Source organism: Camelus bactrianus, chromosome 8, assembly GCF_048773025.1.
Source record: "Camelus bactrianus isolate YW-2024 breed Bactrian camel chromosome 8, ASM4877302v1, whole genome shotgun sequence".
In the NCBI taxonomy this organism is placed as follows: domain Eukaryota; kingdom Metazoa; phylum Chordata; class Mammalia; order Artiodactyla; family Camelidae; genus Camelus; species Camelus bactrianus.
Window position 1 is genome coordinate 11,479,810 of NC_133546.1, and position 19,802 is coordinate 11,499,611.

Below are 19,802 nucleotides of genomic sequence, written 5' to 3' on the forward strand. Positions count from 1 at the left end.
AGGAATAAAAGAAGAACGTCAACTAAGGACTTTGAACTTTATCTGAGGTACTGAGGATCCAGGAGAGGATTTAAAAAAAAATTTTTTTTAAGGAAGGGCAATGATTTCAACTCACTTTTGGAAGAGATGCGGATGAGAGCAAAGATGCGGAAGTCGAGCTGCAGAGGAGAGAGGGCCAGTCCGTGGTCCATTGGGTGGAGGAGGGGAAGGCTTCTCAGAGGAGGTGTTGTCGGAGGTGAGACTTGAGGATTCAGTCATTCATTCATTTATTCCAAAACAAATTTACTGGGCACCTGCTATTTGATAGGCTGTGGCAGAGACCCAGGCTGTAAAGATAGACAGGTCTCTGGGTTAGGCAGTCAGACAGTGGGGGCGAGGCAGGCATTCTTCAGAAGGAAAATGACTCTGTGAATAAACTGGGCTGCCAGAGAGGGAGGCTTTTGAGTAGCTCGAGGGATAACATGTGCAAAATGCAATATGTGAGACTAGATTGAGGGCAGACATTTCTGCATGTCCCTTATTTTGAGGCTGAAGACTGGCATGAAGGTAACTACACCCCAAGTATATTCAGCTTGTTATGGGGACAGGTGCTGGCTGTAGGGGGGCGCCCCGGGTTTTAGAAACCTGTCTTTGAATTGCAGATAATCACCAAGGGGTGGTTACTGAAAGTATTCCTTATACGTGACACAGTGATGATGATCCCTGAAAAAGAGGGATTCGTTTCCACTTTAACAGGGTGCACCTGGCGGAAGGGGTGAGGATGCTGACCATTTGTTTTTTCCTTTTGGGGAGACTCACAGCAATGCAAGCGAGGCAGGAGGAGATGTCGCCATCAGAATTCTTATCAAGAGCGTACGTAGCAGTGCCTTGAGAAAAAAGAGGAATTTATGTTCCAATTTAAAATAGAGTAGACGGTTCTTGCTTTGCACAGTAGTGCAGGACCGTAAGTATGACCACGCAAGGGGACATTTGGCAAAATGAGCTTAATAATCAATGGGCAAGGTTACAGGTCTACTGTGAACTTTAAAATTTTTTATCAAAACATCAGCTGCTCCCTTTCTGTCAGTTATAAATGTCAGGGAAATGAAAAAAAAATAGTAAAACTGATACACACACATACACATAGTTCCTGGTAATTTAAAATGTTAGAAAGCTTGAGAATGAACGTGTTTTATTTCTTTGTAAAAGACTTATCAAGAATAGATTGCCTTCTTTGTATCTTTTCAACATCCTGGAGACTTGTCTTGCTCCTTTCTAAATCTGAATCAGCTTCCAGCATTTTATCCTCTGTGTTTTAATGAGGAATATCCTCAGAGCTCTTCAGTGTGATTTTGTTTGTTTGTTTTTTGCCTACCCCACTTCCTTGGCGATGCCTTCCTGCTTTGTGTCCCAGCCACACCCCTCACTGATATGGCTGACTTCACCTTCACCAACCCTCCGGCTGCATATCTGGGGTCTCAGGACCAGGGCAGAATCCATGATCCTATGCGTGACTGTTTGTTCTATAACCCATTTACATTTGGTTGGAAATTTACTTCCCGCTTTATTACTTTCTTTTTCTTTGCTGCACTTTTGCTTTTATGTGTTTGATCGTCCATTTTTGCACACACTTTGCTGGCTCTGTGTGAACTGAATAACAGATTCCCAGTGACCCATCCCTGATAGGCTGTGGAAGAAACGACGTGATTGGTCACTGATCATGATGTGCATCTGCTATTTAGGTAGTGATTAGGGGACTGGAAAGCTAGCAGTGAAGTTTGTATTTTATGCAATTGCTCACAGTTAATACACTTTGATAACTGCCATTTGCACCATGTTTTTGCACATCTGGTGTCGTTTAACTAAACTGTAGTAATTGAAATTCACGCATATTGGAACTATGCAAAGTGTGGACTACCTGTATGTAAGATTGCAAAATTTAGATGGGTTTTATTTCTTTTTTTTTTGTTTTGGAGGAATTGTTTTATTTAAGAATTTTAATTGAAATATAGTTGGTGCACAATATTATACAAGTTACAAGTGTACAATTTAGTGATTCACAATTTTTAAAGGTTATACTTCACTTAGAGTTATGAAATGTTGGCTATATTCCCCGTGGTGTACAGTCTATACTTGTAGCTTATTTTCCACATGATAATTTGTGTCTCTTACCCCCCGACCTTTATCTTGCCCCTGCTCCTCTTCCCACTCCCCACTGGGAACCACTAGTTTGTTCTCTGTATCTGTGAGTCTGCTTCTTGTTTGTTATATTCATTAGTTGTATTTTTTTAGATTCCACATGTAAGTGATATCATACAGTATTTGTCTTTCTTTGTCTGACTTATTTGACTTAGTGAAATGCCCTCCAAGCCCATCCATGTTGCTGCAAATGGCAAAATTTCATTCTTTTTTATGGCTGAGTAGTATTCCATTGTATATATACACCACTTCTGCTTTATCTATTTGTCTGTTGATGGGCACTTGGGTTCCATAGCTTGGCAATTGTAAATAATGCAGCTATTAACTTTGGGGTGCTTGTCTCTTTTTGAATTAGTGTCTAAAGCCACTGCCATTTTATCATCCTAATATATATTTTTAAGTTTATTTGCAAAAAGCTATCATTGCTCATAAAGTTAATTAATCTCTGATGTCATTTCTCCTCAAACTTTTCCTCTGGATCAAAAATGATCCCAATAACATTTTTACCCCCTTACTCTTAATTTCAAGACCTGAGGTGAAACTTACAGATGTAGTCTTGAATTCCACATTCAACTTTATGTTAATTTGTCCCTAAATACACTTTGCTGCCAGTCACGGGCCTTTTGGTTATAATCTTAGCTTGGACTCAGGCTTTCAAACAGAGCCAGGGTTTTCTTCCTTTGTTTTCCTTCTCCTGGTGCCCACGAAGGTCTCTTTGTAAACTCTTGTCAGGAGCAGGATTCACAGATTCCAGGGAGAGATGCATGGACCACCCTGGAGGACGGCTGTCTGCTGTTGGCCACACAGATCTGGGGAAGCTCACGCAGACTTCGGTGGGAACAGGAGTTCAGCCTCTGGCTCACTGGCGCTGCCTGGGGTGGATTTTGTGAGCTTAGCCATGTGTGTGGTTCTTCCTCCCTCTTGCTGTCGGGAAGGATGTCAGAGCAGCACAGCCCAGGGGTCACACGAGGCTGAGAGCAGTGAGGCTTCAGGAAGACGCTCTGGAATTCTTTTCTCCTTGAAACACACAGCTTAGAGCCCAGTCAGATCTGCGGGAAAACAGGGCTAGATTGACCCATAGCAAGGATGTTGATAATAAACAGAGAGCTTTTCTGTGGGAGATTTCATCATAGAAATTGCTGGCAATTAACCTGAGAGTTGAATGACTTTAAGCCTTGGGTGTTTTTGGCCCAACTTGCAGGGGAAAGTAGTCCTCCACTTCCAGTTTTTTTTGGGGTTTCTTTCTGCTGCTTCTCTGCTCTCTGACTGGTGCAGCCTGGGCCCTAAACCTGACCGGTTTAGCTCTGATTTTTAATTTTTTCCCCGATGATTATCAACGTATGAAAATCTTCTCCACTTTCCTTGGGTCTGCAAAAATTTAAAGCAGAAGGGCCATGTCCAGAAAAAACGAAAACAAAAACAAAAACAAAAAACAAAACAAAGACTCATTTTAGCTCATTTCAATGTTTGCTGCTACGTAGATTTCCTGGCTGCTTGGCAACCCATTTAGGACAGATCTGAGGCAGCATGATCGTTGAGAGGTCAGAGGTGAATATTTTGGGCTTCAGAAATTTCCTGAAATTTCCAGAAATCTCCTGAGTTACTAGCTATGTCTCAAACAAAATTGAGGGCTGGCCTTTTACCAAGAATTATAATCTAAATATACCACAATATTATTATAAATATTTAAAAAAATCTCTAAATAGACCCAAACAAGAGAAAGGCCAAAGGGAAAAGATAATGGGCAGCTCCCGCATAAAAAGGAAAACGAGCCATACTGTGACCCTGACACGAGGCCCATTAGTGCAGTATTAGCAGCTCTTTGCATCAGGCATTTCCAGGTAGCTTAGAGAGGCTATTTCAGAACTATTTTTTTCTCAAGAGTCGCATTTTCCGTCTTGTAACTTTAAATATCAGAATAAGTATTTGATGTAAACTAGGAATTAGAATATGGAATCAGAATCGTTTGAAGTTTTCTAAACATGACCCCTAACCATATCTTAAGAAACAGCCAGCACATCAACTTTATAGATGAAAACATAGCAGGACCAATCTGTTTATAGTTGGCATAATTAGAGATAATTTAGTTCCAAAGACTGTTGTTTAGATTTGATGCCAGTGGCCACAACCAATGAGAAACAGAAAAGAAATGGTCAGAAATTCACACATCAAATACTGATCTTATTTTTTAGTTCCTCCTGATTGCTTTGTCAATTAGTTACTGCGTATCTCAGCTCGCATATTCAGGGGACAGGAACAGATTCTGGGAGGCCTGGCTACTAGTTTTGGCTCAGTCGCTAATCCTGTGAATTTAGCTGAGATGCTTAATCTTTGTTTTGCATTTCCCCGTCTGTTAATAATGCACCATTTTTATCAACTCTTTGGTTGCACTAGCCACATTTCAACAGTCATGGTGTGGCTAGTGGCTGCCATATTGGACAGTGCAAATCATGAAACATTTCGGTCTCTGTAGGAAGTTCTGTTGGACAGTGCTGGCCCAGAGGTAGACTTTTCTACCAGTATGGCTGAATATAGGTGTTTGAAGAAAGCCTTCAGGACTCTCACTTTTTCCCGATCTTTCGACTGTTTCCTATTGCGTTGGCTCCATTTCTCAGTCCAGCAAGGGGAGTCCCTGGTTGGCTTGGACCTAGTCATTGTGCTCTAGCCATGGACCCTGGCGCATCAGTGAAACAGAAATGAGCAGAAAGCAGAAAACAAGCTGACGGAAGAGCAAACCCAGCGGTTTTGAGACACACAAGCCGATACAAATTCTTAAACTATGTTTCTATAAAGTACTAATCTATACACTACAAACAGAAAAACACCAAAGCCAAATTTATTTAGAAGTATAAGAAAAAAATAGATGGGCAAAATTGTCTGCAGATAAAAGGAAACAAGGAGTGGCAATATTAACTTCAGATAAGATAAATTTCAAGGCAAAAACATTAGATAAGACGGTGTCATTTTAGTTAAAGGCACAATTTACATGGAAGATGTTAATAGTTAAAAACCTATATAAGCCCAAGTACATGAACTTAAAACATATAAAACAATTTCTACTGGAAATATAAGGAGAAATTGACAAATACCCAAATGTCATAGACATTAACAAACCTCCCTCAGTCTTTGACAGATCAAGTAGGCAAAGTAAATAAGGATTTAAAGAGCAATAACATAATTTGAAAGTTGAATTAATAGATATAAATTATTTACAATACAGAGAACTGACTTTTTTTCCATTGAACACATCTAGTAATTAATCGTATACTTGGACAATAAGAATATGCAAATCTATTTTGCAAAGCACAAATTATACAGTTTACATTCCCTTATTATTTTGTAATAGAACTAGGAATAATAGAACTAGCAAAAATTTAAACAAGAATAAAAAAAAGGATCAAATGCTTCAAACTCAAAAACAAACATAAGAAAACCAATCAAAACATCATCTTTAATGACTGTCGTGTTTAATAGTATTTTTAGCTCATCCTTTTGTTCCCCAGGAGCCGAGACTCATGTAATTTGTCTTAGGAAGAGGGGGGAATGTTGCTAAGCTACATGAACTAGAATAGGAGCAGAAACGCCATCAAACCCAGCTCCCTGCTTCTCCCTGTTAAGGGGCATCTATGTCTCCTCTCCCTCTTTCCTCCTGCCCTTGACCCCAACAACCCCTGTTACAGGTACAGAAGAGAGTGATCAGGTTGATGGCTATATAAATGTGTTGCATTTCTTATCTCAAACGAATTCATAAGTCTGCTTTCAGGTTTTTGTGTGTGACTTGGTTAGGGTAAGTCAGCACCCTTGTGTCCAGGAAACCCCAAGGCAGGGACAAAGGGGTTTCTGTGCCATCACAGATGGGCCTGAACCTGGACAGCAGTGAATTCACAACGTGACCGAGCAGGAGCCAGCCTTCTAGGCAACTATGGGCCTTCCACAACTGCACCAAGAGGAACAGGCATATCATTTTGTAGTTAGAACATCATAGATGGTTAAATTGTGAAAATAAGTTTTAATTCTTACAGACATAAGCTTGAGTTATCTTGAAAACTACCTTTCAGATGGTCACATACCCTTTAATATCAAGTAAACAAGGTATTACTGTGTTTTGCAAAGTTGAACGTGGAAAGAAGGAAAAAAATTACTGATTTCTATGGTGGACCTCACAAGAATCGTTACCTCTTTTTTCCTGTTGTGATATAAAAATCCTGCAAACTGCGGTTCTAAGTCTCAGCTCATCACTGGGCCAGTGAAGGTCTGAGACAGATTTCATGGCCTTCCTTATGCACCGAAGTCTGTAATGGGAAGAATGAATGACAGGCCGCCGTGTCTGTGCTCACTTGTTCCAATGACAACACTTGCCACTTGGTGGCAGTGACCAGTGGACACCAGCCTGAGGAGTCAGTTTCAAACTCCTGTGATTTATCTCTGGATGCTTAGAAATCTAACATTATAAATATGTAGTTTCCACTCATATGAATTACACATGAACTAATGGACCAGTAATAGGCTTCTGTACAAAACTGAAACATGAAATCAAATTGAAATAACCCCTCACAAACAAGGAAGCATCAGATGCTGGATTTTAGGATTTGGTTTTTGAACATTTTTTTTTTTTCAAATCAGTACCTATTATCACCAGTTATGTTCAGTAACTATTTCAGCAAATATTTCTCGAGGTGTTATATGCAGCTCCTGGGGAGTGAGAGTTGCATGTTTGCGGGATTTCTCAGAATTATGGAGGATGGCTTGGTGAGATCCACTGGAGGTGAGGAGATTGGCTTAGTTGATGTCATTAACTGACCTGGGAATTGGGAGGACATTGTCATATTTCACGTTTTAAGTGGGATCTAGCCAGTTATGGAATAAAAAAGCAGTGTGTATTATAAACTATTAGAATTAGGTGAGAGAAAAATGTCTACCCCAGTTGACTGTTAGTAGGGCATCCCGCAAGACGTCCATGGTCCAATCCCCAGAATCTGTGAATATGTCATTTCACATGGCAAAGGGACTTCGCAGGTGTGACAAAGTTAAGGATCTTGAGATTGAGAGATTAGTTTGGATTCTCCTAGTGGGCCCAGTGCAATCACAAAGGTCCTTTTAAGAGGGAGGAAGGAAGGTTAGAGTAAGAGAAGGTGATGTGACAACAGAAGCAGAGGTTGAGTGATGAGGAGCAATGGATCAAACAATTCACGCAGCCTTTAGAAGCTGGACAAAACAAGGAAATGATTCTCCCTTAGAGCATTCAGAAGGAATACCGCCCTGACAACTCATTTTGAACTTCTGACCTTCAGAATTGTATGATAACAGATCTGTGATGCTTTAAGTCACAAAGTTTGTGGTAATTTGTTACAAGAACAATGGGACACTGACATACCCGCTTACATTGTTTCTTCATTTCTTCCATCTTTCCTTCACATTTTCAAGAAATGTTTGTGGAGTGCCCACTCTGTGCTGAGCATGGTGAGATACATCAGGGAACAAGATACTGACCCTGGTTTCCAGGACTTCACAGTGTAGAGGGAGTTATAGTCACAGAAGTTCTGCAGTTCACACTACAGTGAATTTGTGGACCTGTAGATGCTGAAGAAACCACCCATAAGTCCTCACTTCCAGATGAATCTTTGTTCTGCGATACTTCCATTGTCATTCTGTCTTGACTCTATTTGCTAGGAACATCCTGAAAATCCAACAAATAATTTATACTAGAAATCTTATCTTAGATCTATATTTTAAAGTATTTCCAGCACCTACCCTATTACCTGTGTTTCCAATTCTTTGATTGTCTACTTTGTGAGAGTCTCTTGTTTTGCCTCCACCATGGTTCGTCTTTGCAGGCTTCAGAGTGTCTGCTGGTTGATGGCACTCCTAGACCAGCCAGTGGAGCTGAGCCTCTGCCTGGGCCGGGGCTGTGGGCACAGTCCTGGCTGGAAATGTGGGAGATGGAGAAACAGCACTGAAGAGTGATGGAATGGGTACTTTGGGAGAAGCCTTTGTGACTGAGAAATAAGAGCCTTACTTGCCAAAGGTCTGCTTCGCTAACCAGCAAAGTCCAGCTGGGGGCCATCTGCCTTGGTTGGGCCCTGGCCTCCCCTCTAGAATATTGGCTTTGTTGTGGCCTCAAGAGCCCATGAGGTAAGAATGGCTGCGATGTTGTGTTCCCCTGGGCGTGATCTCCTTTGTTATTGATGAAGGCTTGATTTGGATTTGGTGAAACAAGGTTCTTAACCAACAACGTTACAGACTCAGTGGGACTTGTCAGCAGGTTGCTATTAAGAAATAATCCAGGCTAAAATGGCCCCAGTTACCAACTCATTTACTGCAACAGGGAATGGTTATGTTAAGGTTATTAGGTGAGACTACTAGGGGGATCTTTGCTGGTTAAGGGGAAGACCCCAAATGTATCAGGTTGGAGCTAATGCTTTTCCTAATTAAGCAAGTGACTGAGGATTGGAGAAGAGAGAGAGAACGAGAGAGAAGCCAAGCACCAAGCTTTTACATTTTAGTCTTGAATACTGGAAAATATAATTAACTCAGCCAACATTACTTGACCATCATATGCCAGACATTGTACCTTGGGGTTTAGAGTTAAAAAAAAAAAAAAAAAAAACCCTGCCTTTGAAAATCTTGCTTCTTTTAACAAGGAGAACATTTCTGCATCGAAAAATGATACAATGGCGGGAAACTGCATTATATTCAGAATGCTTTTCATTCCAGTAGGCTGGGATCCTGCTACACAGCTCATTCCATACTCCTTGGCTTGCCGGGTGAGACATGCCTCAGTCGCGGCCTCAGCCAGCCTTCCACTTTCATTTCTCGTTCCTCCTTCCCAACAGCTTCGATTCTCAGCTATGCCAGTGATTCTCAACCTTATCAGACTCACTGCTTCCCTTTTCTTGATAAAATGTATATCAAAATGCCCTCTTTACTATCTTGAAATAAGATTCATAAATAAAATAACCTATTTATAAACTTAAAAAAAACCCTACTTACATATACACTTAAAAAAATAATATAATCCAGTAGAGTAATTTGGTTAAGAGTACAAGGCCTGGAGCCACACTGCCCAGGTTTGAATCCAGGCTCTGCCATTTGCTTGCCATGGGACCCTGGGCAAGTTACTTGACCTCTCTGTGCCTCAGTTTCTCATCTCTGAAATGGGGGTAAGCCTACTTGTCTCAGAGTTATTGTGAGGCTCAAGTGAGTTACACGTACAGGTCTTAGAACATGTCTGGCATAGAACAAACTCTCTATTTACTCTTCATGTCCTAAATGAGATATAAAAAAGAAATAAAAGCAGTTTATAATCAAATAATATGTATGTTAATATATAAATACTCAGACATGATCACACTAGGAAAACAAATGGAATAGTCAGACCCTTGCTCCAGTCTTTAAGGAGTAAGTTTTGATTTAAGTTGAAGATGATATTCAACTACATATTGTTGACATGTGAAAAAATATTTGGCTTTTGAAGAACGCCTGACTAACCACATTCACATACAGGTGTCCGATCACTGTGAGCGGCAGCCACTAGTGCAGGCGGATACAGGACGGATTTCATAAGCGGGCCTTTCAGAGCTATCGTGAGTTTCTGAAATGGTGAATGGTTCTTCATAAATTTCTAAGCAAAACAAATTTGCAAGATAAATTTGAACGTGATGATATTTTAACGTATACAAAAGCCATGCAAAAAAAACCCCACTTTATTTCTAGACTCAGGTAGCTAAGGCTTCCATGCTATTCATATTTATGAACATCGGCACAGGATAATGCTTTGTTCTGAGGGCATCAAACTCTTACCATGAAACCCACCCCCAGACCAACTAGACGCCAGAAGTGACTCAATCCCTGTAACAAAAAAGCCCCGATAATTTCCAAAACGCCCCTTGGGGGCGCTGTAGCAGCTCAGTGGGAACCACTGAGCTGATGGTCAGCTTGCTGGTCTCCTAAACCCTGTCCCACTAGGTGGACGGTCCTCCCCTGCCCCATCCCCCTGCCAATAGCCGATCTGTGCTCCAGGGATCAGCGCGGATACCGTCTCCTCTGTGAGCCGGCGCAGGTACACCCAACCGGATTCTTTCCCCCTGTCTCTGACCTTTCCCAGTCCTTCTTTTTGGCTCCAGTCCCATGCCGTCTCCTGTCCTCCTTGTCCACTTGTGTCCCTGAGCTCTCCTCCCGTCCCAGCTCCAGAGCCTTCAGGTAACCAGCCCCGAGTCTGACACATCATCGCTCAAGAAACATAGTCCACAAATACTCTGAATAAAATTCAATAATAATGATAGTGATAAACAGTAAATAAGGTGAGGGTTTTTTATGGATCAGTGGAGAAGGTGATAAAAACATTTCAGGTCAGGCGAAAATTAGAGACGAGGTCCTATGTTTTGGAGACCATGTATATTTTTCAAAAACCATCTTGAGTATTGGTGTAATTTCACGTATTTTCACTTCACTGATTTGCCGTGGCTGAGGCTCAGCAAGCTGAATTATTCATCTGTATGTTTTACTGACACGGTCCCAAATCAGTGCCACAGCCTTGTGTTGTGTTCAAAGTGTGAACTTAAGGTGATTTGCCTGCTTTGGGGATGGGGTTGGTTCTGTCTGAACGGAAGGGACCTGACAGATTCACGCTGGTTAAGGTTCGCTAGCGAAGCTTAAAGGCTACCTCTCCCGGAGGGACTGACAGTGCAAGAGAGGAAAGGTCGTAAAAAGAAAGGAATGAAACTGTAACTCTGACCCTCCAGGCATCAGAGGAAAGAGTCTGAGATGTTTTATGGATGGTGTTAAGGTGACTCCTGGCATCCTACAAATCATAGCTTTCCTGAAAGATGGATTATGTTCTTGGATCTTAGACTATAAAAATATAGCCCTTAAGACAAGTGAAATACATGTAAGTATCAGTTAGGCAAACGGTGATTTACTGAGGTCCCTGTACTCGTTTACGGGGATACAAATTTAAACAAACAGTTCATCCCTGCTTTTGAAGAGCTGACAGTCCAGTTAGGACGTAAACTTCCAAACAGGACAGCAGCATGATTCGCAGGGCCCAGTTCAAAATGAAAACAGGGGAATCCCTTGTCCAATATCACTCTTAGTGGAATTTCCTTAGTGGAATTTTGCAATGGTGGTTATAGAGCATCGAATCAAGTATGAGGTCTTTCTAAGAACAGGGACTTGAGAAGGCACATGTCACATGTGCTTATAAACATAATAAAATATAATTTGAGATTTTGTGCAGAATACTGCGAGAGCAAACAGGAAGGAGTGGCTCAGTCTGAAGGATGGGGAAAGCTTCCCCGGGGAATGACTTGTGGGCTGAATCATGACGGGTAGATGGACAGCTGGGGCAGCTGGGGGGCATCGAGGCAAGGGGGGCTACGGGAAAAGCATCGTCCCTCTGCTGCAACCCTCTCCACTCCGACTTGATTGCGGGCTTCCCGCTAGGCTCTTCTGGTTTCAGTCCTTGTGATTTCTTTGCTGTGTTCATGGCCTCCCCTTTTGTCAATTTCAGACGCTATCTGCTGACCTCAGGGAACAAGAGTTGAGGGTTTGGCTCACTTGAGAACACCCTCATCTCCTTCCTACTCCCATTATAATGAAATCTCCATTTTCAGTGCTTCTGGCAGTTACTTGGCAAGAATTTGCTGAATGAATGAGCATCTACTCTCATGTGAAATTAAGGTCCTGCAGAGCTTTGGAGGTTTTGCTCACTTGCTATCTAACCCTCAATTCTACTTCAGAGAAATCGGGAACCCTTCAGTTTCTTGTTTCTGTAAAAGTGATTTGTTTTCTGTATTTGGGAGATTTTAGGATTTTCTCATCATCTTTGGTGTTTGGGAATTTTACCGTAACTGAAATTCTTTCTCCTGGGCACTCATTGAGACCTTTTAATCCAAATACTCATGGACTTCACTTAATGGAAATCTTTCATGTTATTTCTTTGATGAGGTCATTGATAACATTTTCTGAAAGATTTACTTCAATTTGTCTTCCCAGCCTTTCCTGAAAACCTTTATTTGGCAATCATATTTATCATATCCAAAGGTTCTTTCTTATCTTCAGATTATTTATCTTTCTTACCACCCTGTTCTTTTTTTTTTTTTTAATGTATACAAAATCTTCATAAGTATCTGTAAGGATACTGATTAGAAGAGCGTTTTTTTCCTCCTCTTCTACATTTCTTGATTACCCAACAGGGAGAAGATGTTATGCCCCAGAACATGCTGAGTGATTCTCTCACGTCAGAACGTGGGATTTTCACTCTGAAGTACCCGTGTGAGCATTCATTGTCTGTATTCTCTGTACAATTTCAAATTTTTTGGAGAAGAGCACCCTTTCCCCAGAACTACTCAGGGTGGGCTGAAACGGCTGCTCACAGGATTGAATGTCTTTGTACACACACCGTGTAAAGGCGGGGCTGACAGAGGTACTCGACAGAGGGGTGTGGGAGGAAGGCTAGGGTCTTGCAGACTTTCAGTGCATCTTCCAGTTTTCAGCCCCCTCACTCATTTAGGTTTTCTAACTTCCGTGGGCTTTTTGAGTCCTGATCCTCTCAGGGATCCTGCATCCCAGGTGGCCAGTTTCTCTGCCCCAGTGTCCTTCTTACTGATGGGATGCTGTGGTCCCCTGACCTCCTTCATCTCTTACTCCTCCTTCGTCATCCCATCTTCCAGAAATCTGTTAAGATCTCTCAAGTGCTAATGCTCTTCCTCCAATTTTACTTTTGCTATTTTGGGTTTATATATATATATATCTTTGTATACTTTCCCTATCATTTTAATAGAGTCTGGGGAGGGAAGGAAAGGGGCAAAAAGGAAAGAAAAAGAAAAAGAAAAAAAATCTGTGATCAGCTTAGCCTGAACGGGAAGGACTTGAGGATTATTGCTCTTGTATGAATCAGGTGATTATGCTCGGAGAATTTAAGTGGCTCCAATCCTGGCCCCACGAGTGTAAATTACACGCCCTGTGAGGATGACTGTGAAGATGGCATCTAAACCTGATGAAAAATAAGCCTGTGCTGCTGATGTCACGAAATACTTTTGACGTCATCTATTACTGTTGGATGCTAAAGGCAGGAGACCAGAGGACAGCTCAACGTGGGAATAAGAAAAGGCAGCTCTTCTCAGAAACAGAAGTTTCTGCAAATAAGAAGCCACCAAGAGAGCATGCATTTTATATTCTTGGTCAAAATATACAGCATCTTCTTTGAATCCTTTCACTTCTCTGCAGATTGAAGTTTTATCTTATCATGAAATGAATATAAAAAAATGAGAGGAAGTCTGAGACCAGAGACTGAACCAGTGTTCAAACTCTGATTTATTCCCCAAAGGCAAAGCTTTCACCAAATAGTCACTTTGTCATGCATTCTCTCTTTCTTTGCTCCCTCGACAGTTATTTATTTATTTTTAACACAGATTTTATTGACATTTGGATTGTGAGGTAGGGGGTATGTCTGGATGTAGACCATGTTTACTCTGTAAATTCAAAAACTTCTGAAAAAGTAGAGACACAAAACATGAACAGAGGATTTCCACTTTGCTTCTGAAAATGTTGCCCTTAACCTATTGCCAGTTAATTGTCAAATCAAATGACGCTGGTTGCCATCAGCTGTTTTCAGCACATCTTCAAATTAGGAAGATTGAAAATCAACTGAATTATTTACTTCTCCATCCAGAATGACCCTTTTCTTTTATCCTCAGTTGTTGGAGGCCAGGAAGGACTCTCTGTTTGCCCCGGTCTAAGCAGTTCCTGCTCACAAAGGAGGATGGAAGGAGTGATCTGCTTTTGTACCTGGTGGGGTTGGTGGGGTTCCAAGCAATAAAACTCTGCCTTGTGATTCTTATGAAGGAGCAGATTCATTGACTGGCAAAGTGTTGGGCAGTTCTGATCCTAATGAAATACATGATTAAGGAGACTAGATAAACCTACTGAGAAGAGCCCACCTCTGGGCTTGCTGTGAGGCGCTCTCATGCCTATGGTTTGGTGAAAAGTTATTCTTTTTATGAAATTGCTTCGGCCGCCTTCCAGATTTAGGCTAGTTTTACAGTGTCGTTTAGATTTTCGCTTGTATGTTACTCTGTGGAATGAGGAGGTTAATTAGGCCCCCAGATCTGAGCAGTGTGATCTTGGTAATGGTGAGAGTGGGCTCATATGGCGCCTGGAGGGAAGTCTCAGATTGCCCCTTAATGGTCTGACTAGGTTGATGGTTTTATCTTTAGATGAATCTTCCCGTTTGTTCATATTTGGCTGGAAAGGGGCAACTTCCGTTCGTCTAAAATGTCATATACTTTATCTAAACCTGTGAGATAGCCCCCTCGCACCCCCACCTCCTGGCATGTGCATTTTGCATAGACCCCTCCTCTTGAGCATAGACTGGACCAAGCAATTGGCTTCTTACAAACAGAAAGTGGCGAAAGTGGCACCACGTCACTTGTGAGACCAGGTTGCAAAGGAGCGTGACTCCTGTCTTGTTCACATGCCCCTTCTGTAGGAGGCCATCGGAGCTGGGCCAGGGAGGCTCCGTTTTCCCCAGGGAGTGGGGCATTGAGGAGGGGCAGCACCGATGTGGTCATCATCTCTCTGTTGAGGGAACCCCAAATAAAAGACTCCCGCAGTTTGGGGGAGCCCCTGAAGTGTGTGTATGTGTGTGGGAGGGGGGCCCAGAAATAGAAAAGTCCTGACTGAGTGGTGGGGGGTTCCCCACCTCCTTTCATAAGGAGGCCTCAGTAGAGGTACCAGGAGAGGACCCTGACCCAGGGTCTCAGATAGAGACCTGGGAGTGAAGGTGCTGAGGCTGGGAATGTAAATACCTAAAGGAGCAAGACCAGGGGCCTGGGGCCTTGACTCGACTCCCCTCAGATGCGGCAGTGCCCTCCTGTCACCCAGTCCCTGTGAGGCCTGAGAGGGGAGCCTTGGTAATTCCCTGTGATCAGGCCTAAAGACGCCACCCAGGAGCTTCACCAGGAGCTGGGCTCCTCCCTCCCGCTATCTTTCACTCTGGCTGATTTGACCCGAGAGGAGAACCCAACGGATGTGACACAGAGCGTGGCTTCAGGGCAACAGCTCATCTTGAACTGACACCCCCAGTCCCATGGCCGTTGAGAAACTGAATCTTACCAACAACTATGTGGGTGAGCTTGGAGGAGTTTCCTCTTCCAGCCGGGCCCTGAGGTGGTTATAGTCCCCGTTGGCACCTTGGCTGTAACCTTGTGGGAGATCTTAGCTGGAGAACCCAGCTAAGCTGGACCCAGATTCTGACCCCCAGATACCAAGAGGTAACAGGTGTATGTTGTTTTCAGCCCTAAGTGCTGGGATAATCTGTTTTGCAGCGATAGACGTGCCAATGGTCTAGCAACCACATTTTGGGAACCTGCACGGTCAGGAAATTATTTCTAATGATTGGATTCCTTTTCTTTGAAAGTAGAGTTTAATACAAGAAGGCATAAGGACACAAGATGCTGGTACTAATAAGGGGAAGTGGGCTGGCGGGAACTTACTGGTGACGATTTCAAATCTCTCCAACCTTTTGCCTGTCATCTTCCTTTTCTAGTGCGTGAAGGATAAATTTTGAAGCTAGAGAATTTATTAGGTGTGCAGCAAAAGAAGGGCAGGCTAAGACTGACTTATTTTCATCCTGAAATACTTTTTATGGACTTATCCATGCCCTCTATTTAGGAGTGATATGAACTATTAGGAGACAAGAAAGAAGGGAAATTTGAAAGAGCATTGAGCCTAAAAAAGGTTGATGATAAAAAAGCAGCATTTCAGCTTAGACACACCATGCACAGCTCTGCAAACAGCCTCACCCTCCACACCTGCAAATCAACATCTTTGCCTCCAAAACAGGAGAGCAACACCGTGTCATGTTTCACGCACGTGCCCTGGAAATGGATACACCGAGTTGTGTTTAGTAATGGATGGAGTCAGACAGATGGGCCGTGCCTGCTTTGTGTCCTGGATTTTGGAATCAAGGAAGGGCTCATAAATAATAAGAGGGAAGAACAACGAAATTGGGGAAGTAGAGACAACACTTCCTCTTCTTTCGAAAGAGCCTTGTTCTCTGGTCAGCCTCTAATGGTCGTCCTGTGGGGGTGGAGCCTGCAGAGCTGCGGCTGCTGACAGTGGAATCCTCATCCTTTGCCTCCGAGGATTATGAGTTTTCTGAATTCAGGGATAAAGAGCCAGTGTCTGGACTTACTCTCTTTTTATTGCATGTAAGTAAAATCACTCCTTGGCTGATGTGTGAGAAGTCACTGCGTAGCATCTCAGGATGGTAAAGGAGTCGCTAGCCCAGCGCTGGCTTTTGAATAGTCAGTTGCGGCTAAGATGTGACTCTTGGGATCTGATGTTTGCTCAGCTCTTTATGAACTTGCCGCTGTGGAGTCCAGCACTAAAGGTGCCCTTGAACTCTGCTAAAGCTTTGCAGGAGGGAGCTGTGGACGCACTCTGCCTTCTTCTGTTTCTTAAATGGATGTTGCCCCGGTCGCTGCTGGGACTGCAGACCGTGGATTTGACTTAGAAAAACACGATTCAGCATTTTGTTTGGGTCCTGAGGAGCTCCTTTGGGGAAACACTCTGTGGTCACCCTCTCTTGAGAGAGTGTTTTTTTTTTGTGTGTATGCATGTCTGTGTGGAGAATCCCCCTTTGTATGCAGGCGGCTGGAGGGGATTTTACTTTGAGAGAAAAGTCACCAGCTGGACAAAATATCTCTGCAGGAAAATGAGAACTTAGGTGATGCTGGTTTAGAGATTTTCATCGAGGCCATCTGGAGCATTTGGTTTTCTTTGCTTGTGTATGTGTGAAATCATCTTAACTGTAGGAGACTCTGATAACCCACCAGGGCATCTTTGACTATAGTCGTGGGATTTATTAGTCTGTGGGAGCCTGCGTGTTCTTTGTGCCATCCTAGGCGTTGTACAGTCATACGCAGAGTCTGTTTTCTCGACAGCTAATTCAAATTTTACATAGAAAACAGAAACAGAAAGAACACAGCTTGCTTTCTGCTCCCATCGTGCAGGTGAGTAGGAAAAGAACTTCAGCTTGTGTATTTGTTGATGTACTCATTCTTTGATTAATTAATTAATTTTTACTGAATTATAGTTGATTCATAATGTCGTGTTGGTTTCTGGTGTACAGCATAGTGATTCAGTCATATATATGTTCTTTTTCATTATAGGTTATTACAAGCTATTGAATACAGCTCCCTGTGCTCTATAGTCGGACCTTGTTGTTTATCTATTTTGTAGACAGGAGTTTCCCTCCTTTTCTCTCTTTGGGTATCAAGTGTCTGTGCTGGAGAGGGTCCATGTGTGAACTATTTCAGGCAATTTGCACTAAGCAAAAATGCATCATCTGAGAATGGAAATAGGAAGTTCTTTCCTGCGGTAGCTGGCTGTGGCAATAAGAGATAAGAAATTACTTCATGACTATTGCCTGAGACTTTCCTTTTGACTGGTGTATCCTTAAACAGCTCACTTCTGCTTTCCATCCAGCGTGGAGGACAGGCAGGGTGAGCTGGGATCCCAGGCACAGGCTGATGGTTTGCAAGCAGGTTTAATAGGGTCAATGGAGAATATGAAGGTTTGAAGAGAGGTAAGGGTGTGTAGGAAGGAGGTGATAAGCCCTAAGGGTGGCAATGTGGTGGTGAAGGTGGAGATGGTGATGGAGGTGGTGATGGAGGGGGTGTTGGAGGTGGTGATGTAGAGTTGGAGGTGGTGGTGATGGAGGTGGTGATGTAGAGTTGGAGGTGGGGGTGGGGGTGATGGTGGAGGTGGTGGTGGAAGTGGTGTTGGAGGTGGTGATGTAGAGTTGGAGGTGGTGGTGATGGAGGTGGTGGAAGTGATGGTGAAGGTCAAGAAGTACTTCTGGTTAGGATCTTGGCCATCCCACCTCACAGTGCTGTCCTGTCACAGTGGGGGAGTCCTTTATCAGAGACTTAACCAAAATCAAGTATTTCGGCTTATCAGTATTGGAAGGAATCACCCAAACACCCAGTCTTAGAAATGATCAAAAAGGAGAGATAATTGGTGGATTTGTTAAAAAAAGATGAACAAATGTGAACAAAAGGCAGGTCTCCTAAACTGACACAAGTGTTCAAACAGAAGTAATGGAAAGGTGAAAAGTTAGCCAGTTTAAACTCACCCCAAAATTACCAGAGTGCAGACAAACTCTTAAAAAATCCAAATTAAAAATGACCACATCTTCACTGAAATCTGAAATTTAGGTTGGAGGTGAACGAATTAATCAAACAGACAACAAAACTTATGCCCAGTTGTAAAAACCAGGAAACCCAGTGAGGAATATGAATTGAACTAGAAACAGCAGCACGGAAGACTCTGGGATAGACGGGCCACAGCGTTACTGAATATTTCACGTGTGGAGCGCTGAATACAAACCAGTGATGTTGTTGAACACTTGCTATGTTCGGGGCAGTGTAATCAGCATTTTTATCTTTACATGAACAATTCTCAAAACAATCACATCTCAAACCGACCCAGGGAAATAGCACTGCTGTTATCTCCACAAGGTGAATCTCAGAGAGGTAACCTACCCGAAACCCACCCTGCTGGGCAGGGGCGGAGATGGGATTCCAACCCACATCTTTGTGCATCTCTGAGCCTGTGGCCTCACTACCATCATACATGATGCTACATTGATTTCATTTGCATTAAAGATTTTCTTAGGTAAGATGGGGATTTGAGGCCAAGAACTGGGAGGCAAGGGGTGAGGATGAGCAGATTCACTTTCTACTTAGAAATCTCCTTAAGTGGAAGTGGCATTCCTTTCTATTTCTTCACTGAGGAGGTAGTGGAAAGGAATTTCTCTCTGTTTTCAGGGAACGACCTGCACCCTGACATGACTGCGCGTATGTGGCCGTCCTTGTAACAACTTGTTAGGTACCCTGAGGTGTTGTGTAGGGAACGCTTCTTAATCAGCAGGGACAAAAGGTTTCTGGAGAGCCATGGGGGTCCATGGTTTTCAGAGCCATCCTTAGATAGTCCACAGCCTTGGTCAAGGTACATAATGGTTCTCTCATCACAAGGATGCCTCCTGCTTCCCTTTGATAGTAACATTCTATTTACTTTGAAAATATCCATTTTCCATGTTGAGGGTCAGTGCCTGCAGAGTGATGGTCTCTATAGTAGGCTCTGTTTCTTAGTGGGAGAAGTATGGATGGAAGCGTTAGGAGGCCCGAGGGTTCTTCCTGTGGTGTATGAACGTGGTGTGCTACCAAGCAAGGTGTTTAACTTCTCTACACCTAAGTTTTCTCATCCGTAAAAGCTGAGATATAAATACCTAACCAGTCTGTTTGGTTGTGTGGACCAAATGTAATTAACTGGTAATGCTCTGAAGAAAGTAAAAACATTATAAACCAGTGGGGTGTTCTGTCTTTGCTCGTATTTTATTTTCTTACCATGGAGAGATTCAGTTGGCACACAAAAGCTTTACTGGCAGAAGGGGATTAAATTAAAGGTAGTAGGGGGTCTTATGGGCTAAACAGTGCCTCCCCCCAAGAAAAGACAGGCTGAAATCCTAACCCCCAGAAATTCAGAATGTGACCGTATTTGGAAATGGAGTAGTTGTGGATGTGATTGGTTAACTTCAGAAGGTTGTGGTGAGGGGGCTC

The 19,802-nt window shown here is 42.8% G+C and overlaps 1 protein-coding gene across 3 annotated transcripts in view; it reads left to right on the top strand.

The window, feature by feature from the left end:
* The first annotated feature begins 16,234 nt into the window (after nt 1-16,234).
* Nucleotides 16,235-19,802, top strand: part of IPCEF1 (interaction protein for cytohesin exchange factors 1) — a 153,195-nt gene continuing 149,627 nt past the window's right edge. For 2 of the 3 annotated variants that reach the window (XM_045524709.2, XM_074368129.1), the window contains exon 1: nt 16,236-16,388. The gene's annotated coding sequence lies outside the window, so the exon portion shown is untranslated. Of the gene's footprint in view, nt 16,389-19,802 lie in introns of all 3 variants that reach the window. The other variant, XM_045524711.2, reaches the window with a different exon arrangement.